Source organism: Gadus macrocephalus, chromosome 14 (genome assembly GCF_031168955.1).
Source record: "Gadus macrocephalus chromosome 14, ASM3116895v1".
NCBI lineage: Eukaryota > Metazoa > Chordata > Actinopteri > Gadiformes > Gadidae > Gadus > Gadus macrocephalus.
Window position 1 is genome coordinate 18,718,859 of NC_082395.1, and position 5,672 is coordinate 18,724,530.

Sequence of the window (5,672 nt, forward strand, 5' to 3'; positions counted from 1 at the left end):
GGGGGGGGGGGGGGGGGGGACACGTTTGTTGAGGGGGGGGGGGGGGGGGACACGTTTGTAGGGGGGGGGGGCACGCTCGACAACGAGAGTTGGTTTTTATTGAACGCTCGACAACGAGAGTTGGTTTTTATTGAACGAGACTTCAACACGGAACAGCTGCGCGAAACGATGGTCACGTCACTCTCGGTGACGGTGTCGACAATAATGAACACACGAACAATGTTAATAGAACAACACACAACCACATAACATCCCGAACCCATTAACCCCACTTAATCCTAACAACAAAACAAGTTAACAAAAGCCCCATTTGTCAACTGAGAACCCCAATTCCCAGAATCCCCCGCGGCTCCGGAACACGGCGTAGCTTATATTAATCTTTATTATCTGAATGGGAAATGCAATATTTTAGGACAGATACACCATTAAACGCGTTTCTAATGACATTTCTAGCGAGAAATGTACATTTTCCTTACATAATCTTCAGTCAGTGAATGTGTATGATCTTTATTAATCTTTATTATCTGAATGGGAAATGCAATATTTTAGGACCGATTCACCGTTAAACGTGTTTCTAATAACATTTCTAGCGAGAAATATACTTTTTAATTGCATAATCTTCAGTCAGTGATTGTGTCTGATCTTTAGTTTTATAGTTATTAGGAGTTGATCGGCTCGCTCGCATGTTTCAACAACGTCAGGTTGCTTTCGCTAAACTAGCAGCTCACGTGCTTCCTGCGTTTGTGTTATTAAACTGTTACTTTATGTAACTTTTAATGATATCATCTTGTTAGAAACACGTATATCTGAGAGCCAACCCAGTCGCCAAAATCATACCTACGTTGACAGTGTACGTTTCGTGAACACTGGATTACGTCGCATTTCAACATAAAATAGCGTGTTATACACACGCACACACACACACACACACACACACACACAAATGGCCAATAATATCATTTTTTTTGGGATGCTTCTAGGACATTTTGGGTGGATTTTGAACGGTATGTGGGGGGCACGTTTTTTGCAGGACCTGGCAACCCTGCGCTGTTGCCCGAGATCTGGATCCACCCCGGCGTGGTGCCGTCTCCTTTTGACCTTTTGACCCCAGACTTCTGGGGGAATAGCTGAATCAATTCATTGTCATGTAAATATCTTTCCGGTGGCGTAAGAGGACAAACAAGGTCCTTCAACATCTACGCTTCCAGGCGATTGCAACGGTGCCACACATGAGCATATTCGAACATGTTTAATGGTAGTAATTAGCTGTCGAAATTGGAGGCCTTAATCAATACTGAGCAGCTATTGATTTGCATCCCGATAAAGATTTGTCACAAATGACATGTTATTTAGCATCTACACGTTGAGCTGAGTCCAATGACACCAAGAACGACACTCTAGCTAATGGTAACATGTATTTTACATGGTACACCTAGGTCTAGGACATGATCTCGGTGTAGCAAGAGGCCGAGCTTGATCTCATTGGACTCAGCTTAACGTGTAGATGCTAATTAACATGTAATTTGTCAAAAATCTCCATCGGGAAGCAAATCTATAGCTGGTCATTATTGATAAAGGCCTCCAGAATCGGGGTCACAAGTTTGAGATGGCTCCTCACACAACACCTCCTCATCCTCCTCAGACATCTGGTCTCCTGGTACCCATGATGCATCACTGATGACAGAGAGATCATCTTCTCCATCCGTTGGGTCAGGACTAGTGAGGGGGGTGAAAGTTTGTGTCCCCATGCTGACCATCTTGGGCTTCAGGTTCACTTGCACAGCTGTGGCAGAGTCAATAAACATACCCAAACAGATGACAATCATGGCAAATCTAAGCGGTTATGTTTTGATCTAGGTTATGTATTAATTTTAGCAATGTGTTTGGAAATTTCCTGCATGCATATAATTTGGCAACGTATGTTTTAGACAGCATATCAACCACTAAAAAAATAACAAGATTTACCGTGAGACCTTCCAAGGGGCTTAAAAATACATTGTGTCCCAGTGTCACAAGTGGAGTAGGGCAAGGGGTCCTCTACCGTAGCAGCATTGTCCGTGGTCTCACACGGTGAGGCATCTGTCAACATCTTGCGTAAATAAATTAGCGTCAGCGACACAGTCACGTCTAAATACATATGAAAGAGGACCGTAATAGTCACTTTCCATCAGGAAAAGGGCAATTAAATCCATCAACTAAATAGAACACACACACACACTGTTGTGAAAGCCGCTTGATGAGCGCCAGTGATCCAAACACTAGCCATGGCGCTTTCTAGTTAGATATGACAAGCTTTTGAACATTTACTTCAGGACAATTTTGTTTTGGTTCATATTCATGAATCACGAAATGTTCTTTTCTAATGTCAGACTGATCATGAGTCATGACTGTAGTGGAGGCGGTGTCAAAGGGAATACGGTATATTATAGTATACACAGGGCTAGCTAACGCACAGCTTGTAAATATTACCATGAGGCTTACCATAGCCAGCTCTCGCTTGCGGCTGGCGGCACTGATCTTGGTGCCTCTCGGTCTCGGGGCAGGGCAGGCAGAGAGATGCGTGTGCACAGAAGGCACGGCGTTCGGAATAAGCTGTGCCAGCCTCTTTAACCCGAGAGATACCATCCTGATATCCCCTTGGTCGTAATCTTCCTCCGTGAAATGAGCGCTGCAGACCTTGGAGTTCTTAGTGACCGAGGGAATAGAAAAATCTGCCCGTCTAACGCGGACAAACTGTACCCACTGTCTGAGGGTTGCCTTGTCCTTCGGAAAGGCATGGACCCTGTGTCCTGTTCTGCTAGAATTATTACACCCAGCACAAACACAGTTGTACACCATTCTAAAGCTACACCTACCTACCCACCTACCTAACTCGCTATGCTACACCTACCTACCCACCTACCTACCTAACTCGCTATGCTATGCTATCTGTCTGCCTGTCTCCCTATCTCTCGGTCTATATCTATATCGGTCTATATATCTATCTATTCTGTCTATCTCTATATGTCTATCCATCTATCTATCTAGGCTATCTATATATGTATCTATGTATTTATCTCTTACTTATCTGTCTCTTATCTCTCTCGTACTCTCTACTCTCAATGGGTCTCGAAGGGCTACGTCTGTCGTCTCCCTACCGTGACGTCATGCAACGGTTTCCGGGAGAAATGAGAAGCTATCGCAAACCGCTCCAATATGACCCACTTTTTCGTATTAAATTCCGTTTTGTGATACCCAACCACATTAAATACAATAGGTAACCATTAAAATGTTTATTACCAACACGCAAATGGCGCAAATCCGAAAAAAATAAAACCTGCACCATGGCCTTTAAATAATGATTGAGTAATCCATTTTGAGTAGTCGACGTTCGGAAGACCGTTCTTACTTAACCACCTCAGATGACGTGAATCAAATGACGTGTCAATAACCTACCGGCCGGGCGCCGTTAATAAATATTATAAATAAATATATAAACGTCACATTTAACGTCACAGTACATCTTCAACCTAAGGATTTGCGGTGATATGTTAAAAACAATTATTAAACAATTATTAAAAGCACTGCTGCTGCGGCTCCCCGTTTAGCGCCATTGCTTCCACTGTTCTTTTGAATAGACGCAGTGCATTCTGGGGCAGTTGAGTACGTCTAGTAAGCTAGCGATGCTTACACAAAATCTTTCCGGAAGTAGAAGACATTCGGATACTACTCGCTTACCTAAAACTCGCTTACTACGTTCTGCATACTCAATTTGACGTCATAGTTAGTAAGAGTTAAGCAAGTACGCGGTTTCGAACACACCCCGTGGTTTACTTTGGCGGTAGTACGCATTCGGAAACGTCTTCCGTACTACAGAATGCATACTGAGTATTCGGACGCGCTATATTTTTTGCGTACTACAAAATGCATACTATATAGTATGCAAGTATGAGTATTCGGATGCAGCCCATCTATTGTACGGAAGTATTTTGGCCCTGTAATTAACAATGAAGGAGGATCCAAGGAGGCTTGGTGTGGCTCTTCTTATTCAGCTGGTCTGATATTTGAGGAAAGAATAGTCAGTGTAATTAAATTAGATTGCCATTTGGGAAAAACAAGAGAAATGGAAAGGGTGCACCTTATCGCACCAAGCGTACAATAACTTATATTTCCATGGGGCAGTTAAACTCTAGCCTAGCACAGAAGCATGGTTCAATTAGACAGCAATTTTCACTTTCTACAAAAAAAAATGTTTTTTATGGTTGATTGTATGCCATAAAAAAGCGAGGATGCAATCGTTTGTACCAGAATATTGCCGAACCACTTTGGTTTCCACATCTGTTTGACTTTGTGTTGCTTCTCACAGCTCTCCCTAGTGGCCATGGTAAGTGACGTTTCACTGCTGTGAACGTGCGACATACCGGTAAATTGTTGTGCTCTATTGTGATGCGTGTATAGTCTGGAACCTGTCAGTTCATTTAGATTTCCATGGGGCATTATCAACGGGCGCAGTCCAAAAATCACTCTGGACGCAATCGGACAGACCTTCAACCAATCAGACAAATAGAACATGTGACACATCTGCGCCAGCCATCTCCCACCCCCCCCCCCCCCCCCCCCCCGCCAAAATGTAACGTAATCTTCACGGGAAACAACACTTTTAATTGACTATTTGAAACACGACAGAAAATACATAAAAGTGCAACAGCAAGTGTGCAAAAAAGGTCAATGATAAAGGAGTAGCTGGTCAACTGATTGTCCACACCCAATCTGACTTTGACGGGTAGGCTTAGTCGATACTTTTCAACTCAAAAGTTGCGTATGGAATAGTTATATCTCACTAGTACAAGTGAGAGCAAAATATATTACACCCCAGTTCCATATATTTATATAGCAATGGATATGTTTGTGTTTTTATATGTTATTAACTGTTCTAAGTCGAATTTGAAAAATATGATAATCTCCTTTGTTTAATATGATATTATTATCTCTGGGGGTTCCTCTTTCCAGGGAGTACAGGATGGCCCAACATCCCTAATTACCCTGCAGGTGTTTCCAACTATCCACATCCTGGACACATTGGTAGATATGATATACTCCTGTCCTAATGGATTTACCATGCTGAACAGCATGTGCATGATGCTCCCATTTACCACACATGTATAACTGCATTACACTGTCCGGTGTTCCGCGAAAGCCTCAGTAAGAGATGAAGGCATTAGTGCCACCGAATGGTCCTTGCTGGTTACCTCCCAGTGGGCTGTCTGCTCTCCCAGTCAGCCGAAGCCCACACACACCAACACACAGACAGACACAGACACACACACACACACACACACACGCGCGCACACACAACAACCACACACACACACACACACACACACACACACACACACACACACACACACACACACACACACACACACACTCACTCACTCTCGGTCACCAGAGCAAACACACACACACACACACACCCCCACACACACACACACACACACACACACACACTCCTAGTCACCTGTAGTCTAGCACACACACAAACCCACATTCGTGCTCACACAATCACACACATGCGTAACATCATTCTCTGTTCTATCCTTGCTTAATTGTCCAACAAAAACTTTATTTATTTGTATGACGTAATATATAGAATATGTATACAGGCTTTGAATAATACACTAAGGTAGATAATC

At 43.2% G+C, this 5,672-nt stretch overlaps 1 long non-coding RNA gene across 1 annotated transcript; it reads left to right on the top strand.

Moving 5' to 3' along the window:
• The first annotated feature begins 3,333 nt into the window (after window positions 1-3,333).
• LOC132472423 (uncharacterized) lies at window positions 3,334-3,737 on the top strand. Its single transcript, XR_009529071.1, has 2 exons — window positions 3,334-3,637; window positions 3,695-3,737. It is a non-coding gene; the product is annotated as an uncharacterized LOC132472423 (long non-coding RNA).
• The last annotated feature ends 1,935 nt before the right edge of the window (window positions 3,738-5,672 follow it).